Raw genomic sequence first — 14,945 nt, forward strand, 5'->3', positions numbered from 1 at the left:
CACGCTACATCTAACTCAAGCATGGCTGCTAATTGTCAATTCTCACTGGTACTTTTGCTATTAAATGTACAGTCTCATCCATAAAAGGTAGATATACTGGAGAGGCATTACTAATGCCCGGATAACATTCAGATAATTAACAACGCCAAATAATTCACATTATTGTGGGCATCATTCTACACCCTCCTCCCACTGAAATACACTCATCCCCTCCTAAAACTCCAGGAAAGCTGAGAATTGCATCGTTGTTACCTTGACCCCAAACTCCAAGATGAAGGAACAATAAATTGAAAGAATGGAAAATATTCCAATGGTAGTAGCCTGATTTCTCTGCCTTCATACTCAATCTACCACTTTCTTTTGCCTGCGAAGACCCTGTGGAAATATGCCCCACCTTCCTTTCAAAAGGATCCAAAATTTTGACAGTAAATAATATTATTATAGGCCAGAAGGTGGCATAAATATGTATGTTTAAGAGCGTGGGGTAGGGGGAGGAAATTGGGGGACATTTTTCTTTTGCTGACTTCCTGGTTTGGAAAACTGCTTTAAAAAATAATAAGTGGGGGACACCCAGTTAGTTAATCCTTAAGAGGAACCTCCATATGCCAAATTTCACACACAGTTTGTGTTACTGTTACTGAACTTGATCTTATTTCAAATACACAATGCCCTTTGCCATGGTCTGTGTATTAATCAGCAAAACCTGTGGTCCACTCTTCGGGGTGATATAAATGAGATGTGAACAGTCCTGATACCTTAATCCTGTCTCTGCAAGGATCCCTGGTTTTAGCCTGTCTGTTGGCGCCTACAAACAATGCACAATTGTTTCCTCCATCCCAAATCAGTTGTGTGGGTTTCCCCATACGTCAAAGCACGGATTTCCAGCGCAGCTTTCACACCATTTACCATTGGTTAGCCTGTTAGTAATGTTCTTGATGCAACTGACCTAGCGTGTTACACTTGACTTTTCTAAGGAAACAAATATATCAAAGTGTACAGTTTAAGAAACAACTTCCTTTGGGACAATGAGCATCTCAGAATACATCGACTGCCTCATGTTTATTTTAGAATACTTTAAAAAATATTCATCACATTAAATTTCACCAATAATTCTATTTGGGATGCAAGTGACTTAAAAAGTATCCCTGGTTTCCTTTTAGGTACCAGTAGCAACTTGTTAACATTTTTGATTAAGTCTGTTCCCCTTGGACCTTTAATGAGTTTCTTACTGTTCTCCTTTAACTAAGGTGATATTTAGTCACCCTGAAAAGACCCATCTAGAAAATGGTTGTAATGACCTGAATCAATTAAGATAGACTATATTCCCTTCAGAAAAAAGATCCCAGCTCCAAAAAGCCATTTTTCCTAACTCTCTAAGACAATTACTGCTTCTGCAATTTAAAACAATTGGGAACTCAAGTGCTTTCCCCAAGGGAAAAAATAAAAGTGAGTTAGATACATTCCTTGACTGTCAATCACTATGACTAAAGTGTAAATTACCTGGATTGGGGAAGCATTTGAAACCTGAAAAGCACAGTGATTAGGTTTATATTTCTTTCCTTCCCTCATGCTCCCTTCCAGATTACTAATTAAGGCTTTCCAATTTTCCAAATATTTGGAGAGATGGGAGCCTTCCTTAGACTCTGCTCATCGACAAAGGGCAACAGTGTTTGCTTAAAAATGGTTATGTTACTTTGCACCACTGAGCTCTCTGAAAATGGCTTAGAAAAGCTACGCTTGTGTAAGAGATCAGCCTAAATTCAGTTTTTTTGTAACTCCTCTTTGCAACACCATGGGGATCCCCGTACCTCCTTGCCAATCCCAGGCTCTTCTCCTGATGGTAACATTACTTTTCTCCTACTCTAAGGTAATTGCTAGGAACCTCAAAGTTAACTTTGACTCCTCTCTTTTGCACCTGCCCCTAGCTTTCCATGTCCTAACATGCTTGCCAAGTGCTATAAATTCTACCTACATGACATATGCCCCTCCTTTCTGCAGCCATCCGTGCAGTTCCAGACATTATTGCTCACCTAAACCATCTCAGTAACCTCTTAAATAACTGGCCTTCAGTCTTATAACCATTCTAATCCATTCCAGATAGTACTGCCAAGTTAATTACCCTGAACTACAGCTCTCATTTCCCACCATGTCACTCCCCTACTTACAAGACTTTAATGGCTCCCCATTGCCCATGCAATTAACAACTAACTAGTCAAGGCGGTATTGAAGGCTCTACCTCCCTATCACTGCACTCCTATACCAAGGATGGCAAGTTGATCTCATCATGTGAAAGGTGTGGGCTGTGATTGATTTATGTTATCTCCCATGGGTGGAGGATAGGGAGTGTGACACTCCTGGCAGGAGTTTGTCAAACTGTCTTACATCCTTATGTAATCTCCGCAATCCATGTGCAGTACTCAGGCCAGGCCACATGCTGCTGCCTGCTCCCCCTCCTTCTCCTAGTCCATGATACATAGATAGTTGCCTCTGCCTCTTCTCCCTAAAGGCCCTCCCTGCATTCTCTGTTTACTGAAATCTACCTTCCTTTCAAAGTTCATTCTAAATGACAGCTCCTCTTTGGAGCCTTCCCTGATTTACCCCAAACCAAATATTTGAACTGTCTTAGTGCTTTGCACCCCTCCTAAGGCATTTGGTATACTCCATCTACCTTGTATTGTGGTTGTTTGAACATTTGCTTTATCCTCCCTGCTGGAAGACATGCTCTTTAAAAACAGGCACTATGCCTTTGCACATAGTAGGCATTCATTAGAGTTACTGGATTTGGGGAATGCAGTTGATGAAGTCATCATAAAGTAGCATGTCCACGCGGTGATTCCATTACCCAGCGAGAATGAAAACCTAAGCATTTCAACTTTCAATCACTTGAAATAAGCCTTTCCTTCTTGGATAAAAGATTCATCGGCATGTATGTGCTGTTAAAATTTATATATGCAAAAAAAGTTGACAGTTATTTTCTTGCATTTCTTGAGAAGGAGAGAAGGGAAATGATGGAAATATATAGTAGAATTTCCTTGGGAGTATGGAGCTTTCTACAACATGCACAAGAACAAAGAAGACAGAAAATTAAAACTGAGTGCCCAGACAACAAGTTTTTCTTCTTTCAAGAAATCATCCAGAAGCTGAAGCTGGGCTATGTGCTGAAAATAGAAGAAACACAAATGAAAATGCAGCACTGCTCTTGGACGTGGGAGGGGCTCCATCTCACTGCTTGTCATTAAGTTGTCCCTCAACTGGTAAAGGCCAGGGTGAGAAGGAGCCAGAGAATCAATGATGTAAGCCTGATGTCCTCCTGGCTGGTAACAGGAGAGCCAGACTTGCCAGACACGAGGAAATAAAGATGAAGATTGAAACATGCAGTGTCCACCCTGGATGATCCACTCCACCCATGCCCATTTTACAGGTGAGGAAATGAAAATGTAGAGAAGAAAAGTGACTTGCCCAAGGCCACACAACTAATCAGTGGCATGATGTGACGGCTTCAAACTGCCTGAATTCAACGCCCATCTCTGCCATGTGCTGGCAATGTCACGGGAATGTCAAGGGAAAGTCACTAACCATTTCTATGCCTATATTTCCTCATCCATAGATGAACATTGTTGGGGTTAGATGAGATGATCCTTCTGAAATCTTGGCACTCAGAATTCTGCTATTATCATTATGCATCTTGCAAGACGTTATAAAATTCTGTATGAAACGGCACTGTCCAGTACTAGTCATTAGCCAAATGTATCTATTGATTTCTTAAAATGCGGTGAGTTCAAATTGAGATGTGTGATAACTGTTAAAATCCACATTGAATTTTAAAGACTTAGTACAAAAATATAACATGTCTCATTAATACTTTTGATTGATTGCATGTAAAAATGATCATAGTTTGGACATACTGGGTTAAGTGAAATATTTACATTAATTTCATCTCTTTTAACTTTTTAAAATCTAACTACTAGAAAATTTAAAATTACTTTGTGGTTGACATTATTGTCTATTGGAAAATGCTGGTGTGGACCATCTCCAGCTCATAGTAGGCATTCTAACAATTTAATAAGAGTAATTTCTAGGGCTCAGCTGGGGATCAAGAGGTGGCATCCAGCTGGGCACTGTGCCTCACGCCTATAATCCCAGCACTTTGGAAGACCAAGGCAAACAGATCACTGGAACCCAGGAGTTTGAGACCAGCCTGGGCAACATGATAAAACCCCCTCTTTACCAAAAAAATACAAAAATTTAGCCAGCTCTGGTGGCACACACCTGTAGTCCTGGCTACTAGGGAGGCTAAGGTGGGAGGATCACTAGAGCCTGAGAAGCCAAAGTTGCAGTGAGCCGTGATGATTGTGCCACTAAATTCCAGCCTGCACAACAAAGTGAGACCTGTCTCAAAAAAAAAAAAAAAAAAAAAAAGAGTTAGCATCCGTCTTGTCATTTCACAAAATTTTAATTTTGCTGCTGCTATTTGCAGGGCATTACGCTGGATGCTAAGGAAAACAAAGACAAAGGTATTGTGTCTTGTAGGAAAGGTAAGATGTGCACATCAAAACTAAGTGGAATTGTATACCTCTGTTAAAATCCTTTAGGGATGAGGCTTACACTGCCCTAGAGACCTCCATAAAGCAGCTAATAATCTTTCCAGGTCATGAAGTATTTGCTGTCCTGGGCAGCAAATGTTCCTTTTGATAACTTCTAGAACTAGGGCTAAGGAATTTGAGAAGAGAAAGGCATTTGACAAGTGGCAAATGCCAGGGGACATGAGGAACAGTTCTTCTGTAGCCCAGTGTTTCCAGCAGCTTCACCTGAACTTCACCTGGGTGAGATGAAGGGATGTTGTATTGGCCTTAGCATCCTTCATAGACCCATTGTGACCCCATCGAGATTAAGTTCACTAATATCTCTGGCTGGCTTTGGAAAACACGAGGGTAAAGAAGGCTGGATTGTAAGCTCCTTGAGGTCAGGGACCTTGTCTCACTTGTTCACCTGTGCATCCCCGGTACGAAACACTGTGTCTAATACATGATAAATGCAATATTTGTTGACAGATTGATGGAATAATGAGGTAGGGTCAAAAAAAAAAAAAAAGAAAACGTAATAAATCAACAAATAATGGAGTACGATTGATTGAATACCCACTAAGTTCTAGAAACTTTCTCATGTCTCATACGTATTTTATAAATTACGTTCTTCTACTTTGCCATAAAGCAATTAACTTATTTTCGCTAAGATTGCATTTTTCCAGCTATAAAATGTACATGATGACTTTTTAAACCACTTACATCACAGTGGTGTCGGTAAGGGGCAGATAAGATAACATAGATGAAAATGATTTGGAAATTCTACAGTAGTCCACCAAATAGAACCATTTATGTGTTCAATGTGATTATCATGCCAATGTGGCTACTGAGTACTTGAGACACAACTAGTATGAGTGAGGAACTGGAATTTTTCCCCTTTAAATAGACTATTTTTAGAGCAGTTTTGGGCTCACAGAAAAAGTGAGCAGAAAGTAGAGAAATATCCCATATGTTGCCTATCCCAACACAGGCACAGGCCCCTGTCACTGTCAACATCCCGCATCAAAGGGTACATTTATTACAATTGATGAACCTACATTGACACATCATAATCACTCAAAGTCCATAGTTTACAATAGGGTTCACTCTTGGTATTGTTCATTCTCTGGATTTTGACAAATGTAAAATGACATGCATCCACCATGATAGTATCATAGAAGGTAGTTTCACTGCCCTGAAAGTCCTCTGTATTCTGCCTATTCATCTCTCCCTTTCCCCAACCCCGGGCAACCACTGATCTTTTTACTGTCTCCGAAGTTTTCCCTTTTCCAAAATGGCATGTAGTTGGACTCATACAGTCTATAGCCTTTTCAGATTGGCTTCTTCACTTAGTAATGTGCATTTAAGGTTTCTCCATGTCTTTTTGTGGCGTGGTAGCTCATTTCCTTTTAGCACTAAATAATATTCCATTATTTAGATGTACCACGGTTTATCCATTCACCTACTGAAGGACATCTGGGTTGCTTCCAAGTCTTGGCAATAATAAATGAAGCTGCTATAAACATGCATGTGCAGGCGTTTGTTTGAACACAAGTTTTCAACTCCTTTGGGTCATTACTAAGAAGCACAATTGCCGGACTGTATGTAAGAGTATGTTTAGTTTTGCAGGAAACAGCCAAACTGTCCTACAAGATGGCTGTACCATTCTGCAGTCCCACTAGCAATGAATGAGATTTCCTGTTGCTCCATATCCTCACCAGCATTTAGTGTTGTCAGTGTTCTGGATTTTTGCCATTCTAATATTCATATGAACGGTATCTCATTTTTGTTTTAATTTGCTTTTCCCTATTGACATAAGATGTATAACATATTTTCATATGCTTGTTTGCCATCTGTGTATCTTCTTTGGTGAGGGGTCTGTTCAGATCTTTGGCCTTTTTTTCACAGTTTTTTGTTTTGTTTTGTTTTTTTATTGTTGAGTTTTAAGAGTTCTTTGGCTATTCTGGAGAGCAGTCTTTATCAGATGTGACTTTCCAAATATTTTCTCCCAGTCAGTGCTAGGCTTCTCACTCTCTTAACACTCTTTCACAGGAGAGAAGTTTTTAAATTTTAATGAAGACCAGCTTATCAATGATTCCTTTCCTCAACTGTGCCCTTGGTGTATGTATGTGAAGGCATCTAGATTTTCTCCTATGCTGTCTTTTGTTGTTGTTGTTTTGTTTTTGTTTTGAGACAGAGTTTCACTCTTGTTGGCCAGGCTGGAGTGCAGTGGTGTGATCTCGGCTCACTGCAACCTCTGCCTTCCAGGTTCAAGCAATTCTCCTGCCTTAGCCTCCTGAGTAGCTGGAATTACAGGTGCCTGCCACCATGCCTGGCTAATTTTGTATTTTTAGTAGTGACGGGATTTCTCCATGTTGGTCAGGCTGGTCTCAAACTCCTGACCTCAGGTGATCCGCCTGCCTTGGCCTCCCAAAGTGCTGGGATTACAGGCATGAGCCACCGTGCCCAGCCTCCTATGCTCTCTTTTAAGAGTTTTATGGTTTTACATTTTACATTTAAGTATACAATCCATTCTGAGTTAATTTTTGTGAAAGGTATAAGGTCTGTGTCTAGATGCACTACTTTGCATTGGGATGTCCAGTTGTTCCAGCACCGTTTGTTGAAATGACTATCTTTTCCCCAATGTATTGCCTTTGCTCTTTTGTCAAAGATCTGTTGACTATATTTATGTGTATCCATTTTGGAGCTGTCTATTCTGTTTCATCTAGCTATTTAGAAATATCATACTGTCTTGATTAGTACAGCTTGGAACTGAATTTTGAATTTCATTTAACTTCAATTAACTTAACATTAAGTAGCCACACGTGGCCACTGGTCACTGCATTTGACAATGCAGACTGTTAATGTTAAGTTTTACTCTTTTGACTTCCTAAGCCCATCCTCACATGATTACTCATTCATAGATTTTAGGATCTATAAATATTTATTTTGTATCTGCTATGTGAAAGACCTATAGGACATTCTAAGATGAATCACATAGATTGTACATCCTTTATGAAAAGCTAAGACAAGTTAATAAGCACCTGTACTTTGCCATACAATGAGTTCAGGGTCTAAGAAGGAGAAGCCAATATTTCTTGTTGGAGAAACCGAAGAAGGCTTCCTTGCAAAGGAGGCATTTCACGAGTTGTTTTTGCTGGATTCAGGACTAATGATACAAATTTGGGAAGTGGTTATGGGAGTAGATGAACTTTTTGCAAAGAGAGTTGAGGTTGCTGACTCCATTTGTATTCTCCAGGTGGACCTATTCTTAATGTTGCACACGAACACGTTTTCATTAAGGAAATGCATAAGAATCTTCTCTGTCAAGGCAATGTGCCACATGGAATCTATCTCACACACACATAATTTTTCACCTTATATTGGTGGTTTTCAAAGTGTGGTCTGCAGACCAGCAGCATCAGCATCACCTGGTGGACTTACTAGAGATGCAGATTCTCAGGCCTCAACCAGACTTAGCTTAGTTAAAAACTCTGGGGGTGGGGTCCAGCAATCTGCTGTCACGAGTCATCCTGGTGATTCTGATGCACACTCAAGTTTGAGAATAACTGTCTTATATTCAAGACACCTAATTAATAAATGCACTTATGTGAATGCCATAAATCCTAAAAGAGGGCTCTTCTGAGAGATGAGACCTGTGCTTCTGTGGGCCTAACAATCATTTGACTTATTATTGCAGCACAATCACAAAATTCCCAGCACCATGGAAGAAACCCTGTCATAACTAAGGCTATGTATGTCTGATCATTTTGGTAGTAGTTATGTAGAGAGGGCTGTTTCTCTGTTTCTCCACAAAAATTTGGAGAGAGCTTAAATTTGAAAATTTAAAAAAAAAAAAAAAAGGAAAAGGAAAAAAAAGCTGTCAAACTAGCCTGGGGCACTGATGATTCAGAATGCCAGTTCTGCCCTGGTGAAGATAGATATTTAGATGGCAGCCCTGTGTGAAACTGAGTAAGAAATCAGCAGGAAATATTTTCTGCTTAACAGATCAGAAGGGTGACAAAGACAGTAGCACTGTTCCAAAAAGCTACATCATGGCAGGCATCATGGGTCAAATCAAACCTTCCTTTAGAAAAAGTTATAAGTTGTCTTTTTCTCTCACGCAAGAAGAAACGTTCAATTATCCAAAATGTTGGCCATCTAACTAAATAATCTTTTTCTTATTTTAGGTATGTCAGTTAACTCTTGCACAAAAATATGGCCTAGCAAACCACCCCCAAACTCAGTGGCTTACAGCAATAACACTTCCTTCTCATTCTTATGTCTATGGGCAGGCTAGGGTTCAGCTAGATTTGGCTCCAGGCTGGTAATTGGGTTTGGTTCTGCTGTATGTGTCTCTTCCTAGGACAGTGGTTGACTGAAGCATGCTCTTCTCCTGGCAAAAAGCAGGTACACGTAAGAGCAAGCCCATCTGCCAAGCTGCTGTCGAGTCTTAGCACACATCACATTTATGAACATTCCATTGGCCAAAACAAACCACATGGCCAAATCCACAGTCAAAATGTGGGGAAATATCTTCTGCCCACCAAGAGATTATAGCAAGGGTGTCACTGCGTAGCCCTAATACAGGGGAGTGAACGATTGAGGCCATTTGGTCACCCAGGACGGTTTACCGCTAAATCAGAGGTTCTCAAGCTTCGCTGCACATTGTAATCACTTGGGGAGCTTTACAAAGTTCTGGTGCCTGGGTCCCACCCCCAGAGATTGTGGCTTATTTGGTTTGGGGTGCAGCCCAGACTGAGAGTAGCAAAAGCTCCCCAGGTAATTGGAATGAGCAGCCAAGTCTGAGAACCACTGGTGTTAAACCAAATGCTATTGATTAAACAAATGTAATTTTGACTACTGCTTTGGGAAGGACACTTTCCCATTCATTTTGGGAACCCCCCATCTTTTAAAGCCTTTTACAATTAAAGCACGTTACTGTGTCAGATGCAATTTCAGTTCCCTCCAGTAAGCAGCCTCGGGTCAGATTCATAAAAAGGTATCATCAGAGATTTTCTTAATGTTGAAGTCTAATGAATTGCTGGTGATTCTGTTTGTTACTTATCTATCTTTAAAGTGAAAACGCTGGTGTGGGTGCTAATTGCTGTCTACATTTCCGAAGAAGCCTTGTACGGGGGTGGAGCATCCTGCTGTATCATTAGAAGTTAGGATCTACCTTCTCAAGGCATAGGACACTTGTTCAGATAACGTACATTTTATTTTGCTTTTCATTTATTTTTGTATTTTCTAAATGTAAATACATTGAGAAAGATTTCCTTTTTCGGGTGACTTCTGGCATCCAAAATTCTATAAATACATGGAAGTTGTAAAGGGTCTTATAAAGGTTTTGAGGACCTTATAAAGATATCTTCTAAGGTTTTGTTTATTTTATTTTTGCCATACATTTTGGAAAGCGATGGATGGAGCTGATTCCAGTTTGCCCCCTCATCGTTTATAAGCCATGTTTCTTCCCATAGGAGATTTTACCACGTAAGGGTCTCTGTATATTTTTAGTCTTAAAAAGTTTCATGTCATTTATTCCATCACTAATTTTATTTCACAGTTTTCAGTTTGCGATATTTTTAAGTTCTTTATGACACTGTAAAAATAAAAATATTGCATCATCCCCCCTTTTCTGACTTTTTTTTCCCTCTGTGTCAGGAAAACAGTATTTTAAGGACCAATCTATGTTTTAGAAAATCCTCCATATCTTTCATGGATCTTCTAGATATAGTGATCAAGCAAAACATCCTCCCACAATTTCCCAATATGATGTCTGGCTCATAGAGAGCTCATTTGTTGGAAAAAGAAGAAGATAAATCATCAGTCTGCATATTATTTCATCCCTCAATTGATTGCTGGCTGTCAGGATGCTTGAGATTTTGGATAACCAATCAAATTATTAATTTTTGGATGAAATTCCATAATGCTTTGGCTAATTATTGATGCATATGCAGATTAGGGGGAGCTCTGTGTAGAGCAACAAAAATGTCAGTATCTAAGAAGAAGAGAAAAAGATACATCTGCCCTGCACATGAGTCACTGGGAACATATTGGATACATTTATCAAAGCAGGAAGCATTATAGAATCAATAACATTTCACTTTGACACTTCACATCCAAAAGTTAGATCCACAAATATTTTCTTCCTGGGGACATGATGTCATAATAAAGAAAATAAAGCCTTGGGACTACACAGCTGTTACCCTTCATATTTATTCCTTGATGACATGGACATGCCCTACCAAAAAACACATCATCAGGCACCAACCACCTTTTTATTGCAGGGGGCTGAAGGCAGGTGTCCTAGAACCGCTGCCAGAAAGCTGTGTGACTTTGGAGAAGTTGCTGAACATCTCTGAGTTTCAGGGTTGTTTTTGTTTTTTTTTTTTTTTTCATCTGATAGATTAAATGGTTTCCAACCACCTCCTTGCAATTCATTTTAATTGCCTAAAGAATACTTGGCACTACAAAAGACACAGTGTTGGAGGGAGCTGTGTTTCAACAGATGGATAAAAGCAGATGTTCAATATGGAAGATGTTATGGACGGAATGTTCTGGTGCTGAAGACATTCATTAAACCGATACATAACACTAGACACTCGGAGAATAGACAGGGTCCTTAAGTGACAGGAGGAAACCAGTGAGGTCAGTGAGGAATTGGCCAAAGTCACTCACAGAGTTGGTAACTGAATGAAAGGACCCGGAACTCAAAACTCCCCATTAGTGCCCTTTGCTCTGCCCCAGGCAGCATCTTTGGCCCAAGTTCAGCAGCCTTGAGATTTACTGGCAGCTCTCACTGTTTGGCTGCTGAAAGGGCACTTTAATTTACCCTTTGTTTTAGTGTGAGCAAAGGGATCTTTGAGGGCAGACACAGCCTACCAGATTGGAGATAAAATCATCCCGTTGAATGTGGACCAAAGTATGGCCAGTCTTTCAAGTTCACCGTCAGCCGCACTGCAACCAAATGATCATACGAGGTCAGCAATCAGTCCTGGTCTTAACCGAGTGTTCAGGCTGGATTTGAGTTAATTTGACTGTACTTCCTTGATCTATTTGGGCATATGGTGCCACTTTTCATTCTCAGGGGTGCCCTAACACTGCCTCCAGAGGAGATGTGGTTAAGACTTGGAACCCCTGCCTTCACACTTGGGCTTGGGCCTGGGGGGGAAATGTCAGCATGCCTTGAAACATACTAGGGTTGTTACTTGCATTATCACGTGGAATCCTCAGTGCTAGGAACTGAGTGGTGGAATCCTTGCTTGGCAAAGAAACAGCCCAGATGTATTAAGGGGTTTGACCAAAGCTCTGTGGTTAATATTCGACGAACATAGGCTGTCAGCCTAGGTCTGTCGAGTTCCAGTGCCCATGTTCTTTCCACAACACATTTTCTCTCTAATGCAAAAGTAATCAAATGAAAATAAAAGATTAGGCTGAAATCTCAGGCTAGGGAAAAGAAAAGGGGGGAAAAAAAAAGATGAGTTAGTGAAAATAAACAAGAATTTTAAAACCAGGGTCCAAATTCCAGGTCCTTCTTCTTGATCATCATCCCACCCTCTTCAGCACATACTAGATATTGTTATACAACTAATGACTATTGGCCACTCACCCTCAGTGCTTTTTACTCATTTCCTGTACTTTACAAATATTTCCTACATGGCAATGCAATGAGGCAGCTACTGTTATCACTCGTGGTGTAGTCGAGGAAACTGGAACACAAGGAGAAGAAAAATAGCATGAGCAAAATTATGCAACTCATGGTGGCAGAGCTGATGTGTGCTATCACCCCCTCCCCATTTCAGACTGACACCAGGTTTGCCCTTGACCACTCAATGTACCTGCCAAATGGTTTAGAGTTCCCAGATAAATCACTTTCCCTCCCTGGACATCACCTTCCTTGTTAATCAAACAAGGAGGCTAGACTAGATTCGTAAGATCCTTTCCAAACCTGTCATTTGTTAAATTTGTGTAGGACAAAAAGACTAACAAAGATATATGATTAAGAAGAAACTGGAGTAAGAAGAGAAGGAGGAGGAAAAGCAGTGGACCAGGGCAGTGGGGGCGTGCCTCTTTCCCCACATTGCGCATTTATCGCTACCCTAAAGGGATCTTTCCACATCCTGGTCAGCAGAATTTTCTTAAGGCAAAGGGCCCTGGCTTTTCAGGTTTTGAGAGATTAAAGAGCCAGAAATTCAGATCCTGTGTTCTAGGGACAGAAAAACCTGGATTCAAGTTTAGGTTTTGCTCCAATCAGCTCTGTGACATTAGGTGAGTCATTGCTTCTCCAGGGCCTCAGATCCCTCGTTACTAAGATGATGGCCTCAGTAACCACAAAGTCCTTCTCTGTTTTGGTAGACAGTGATTCTGTGAAAAGTATAAGTACTTCTCCCACAGAACTCTGAAGTGTTTACAGTAAGGGCTTCTCTGGGTTAAGGCACAGAAGACTATCACTGAACTGTGACTTTTATGCAAGAGGAAGTACATTAAATCTATATATACCATTAACCCCTCACTAGTCATTTGTTTTGCTTGTTCGTATGATTTTATCATCATTCCATCCACCGACAAATTACTTACCATTTAGTGTGGGGCACATATACCAGGTAATGAGGATGAAGCTACGACAGCCTAGACTTTCAGCTCGAGATGCTAGTTGAGGGGGCAGTGGTGGGTGTGATATGGGAATGTGAGCATGAGAATTCGTGTATTTGTTTGACCCCATTCATCAGAGATCAGAGTCATCATCATCCATCATCCATTAGCAAGTTTTGCTATGCAAAGAGCAGGGGTTTAGAATCTCAGTAAATGTGTTCAGATGGCAAGCTCTTTTACCCTAAGTCTTTCTCCATACTGGACTGTATCAAATTGTGTTCCATTTCAAGGAACAAAAAACTCAACTCAAAATGTCATAAGCAAGAAGGAAAATATGTCCTAATGTAACAGGTAGTATCTTAAGATGGACTTGGGCTGGGCTAATTTTGTAGCTCAGTGATATCAACAAGGGTTTTTCCATCTCTGTTCTCTGCATCCTCTGAATGTCACCTGAATCCCTCATGCTGACACAATAACTGCCACTGCTCTAGGTATTATGTCCAGAAGAAGAAGAGGGCTATCTTGTCCTTGTGCTTTTTTTTTTTTTGGAGACAGAGTTTTGCTCTTCCTTCTTGTTGCCCAGGCTGGAGTGCAATAACACAATCTCAGATCACCACAACCTCCACCTCCTGGGTTCAACTGATTCTCCTGCCTCAGCCTCCCAAGTAGCTGGGATTACAGGCATGCTCCACCATGCCCGACTAATTTTGTATTTTTAGTAGAAAGAGGGTTTCTTCTCCAGGTTTGTCAGGCTGGTCTTGAACTCCCAACCTCATTTTTTTCTTTAAGAGAGAAGACAATTTCAAGAAGCCCCTCAACAGACTTTCAGTCTTGTCTGTTGGCAAGAACTTACTCACAAGCCTACTCGTAAACCAGCCACTTAACAAGGAACTGGGAGAACCAGAATTGGCTTAGGCTAATTGAGACTTATTCCTAAATTGTTGGAAGGTCACCTTTGCTGGAGGAGTGGGTGCCTGAACACAAGTGCAGTTCTATTAGTAAGCCAGGACCTTCAGTTCCTCAGTTGAATGGGAAATAACCATTCCTCTTATTAAAATCATGTAGCAACATTTTGAACATTTTAAAGCACTCACAGATATAAGGCACTATTATCCCTCTACTATAAAGCAGATAGTCTCAAATTGAGTGAGGGTCAGAGTCCCTTAGATGGCTTGTTAAAACAGATTTCTGGGCCCCAGAGTTTCTCATTCAGTATGTCTGGGTGAAGTCAGAGAATTCCTTTGTCCAACAAGTTCCCAGGTGCTGCTGCTGATGGTGGTTCAGGATGATGCTTTGAGAATCCGTGTTCTAAACTATGAGTTTCTTGTGCATAAGGACCATGTCTTATTTCTGTTTACATCTCTAGCACTTCAGTGCCTGGTGCACACAGTAGATAGTGAATAATAATAGCTAATATTTATTCTATACTCAGCCGATTATTAATTCTTTGACATGGATTTAATGTGGGGAAGGAGGCACACCCCCACTGCTCTGGTCCACTGCTTTTCCTTTTCTTCCTCCTCCTTCTCTTCTTATTCTAGTTTCTTCCTAATTATGTATCTTTCTTAGTCTTTTTGTCCTACTCAAATTTAACAAAGTAAGGACCTTTAATCCTTACTGTAACATCATGAAGGAGGTACCATTATTACCCCTATTTTACAGATGGGTAAAGTGAGGCATAGATGCAGAAGACTAGTAAATGTGAAGCCAAGATTCAAACTCAGACTTATGTCATTCAAGAACCTGTGCAATTAACTAAAACTTTGAATGTAAGTGGTTGCTGATTGT

This window comes from Chlorocebus sabaeus, chromosome 26 (genome assembly GCF_047675955.1).
Source record: "Chlorocebus sabaeus isolate Y175 chromosome 26, mChlSab1.0.hap1, whole genome shotgun sequence".
In the NCBI taxonomy this organism is placed as follows: Eukaryota; Metazoa; Chordata; class Mammalia; order Primates; family Cercopithecidae; genus Chlorocebus; species Chlorocebus sabaeus.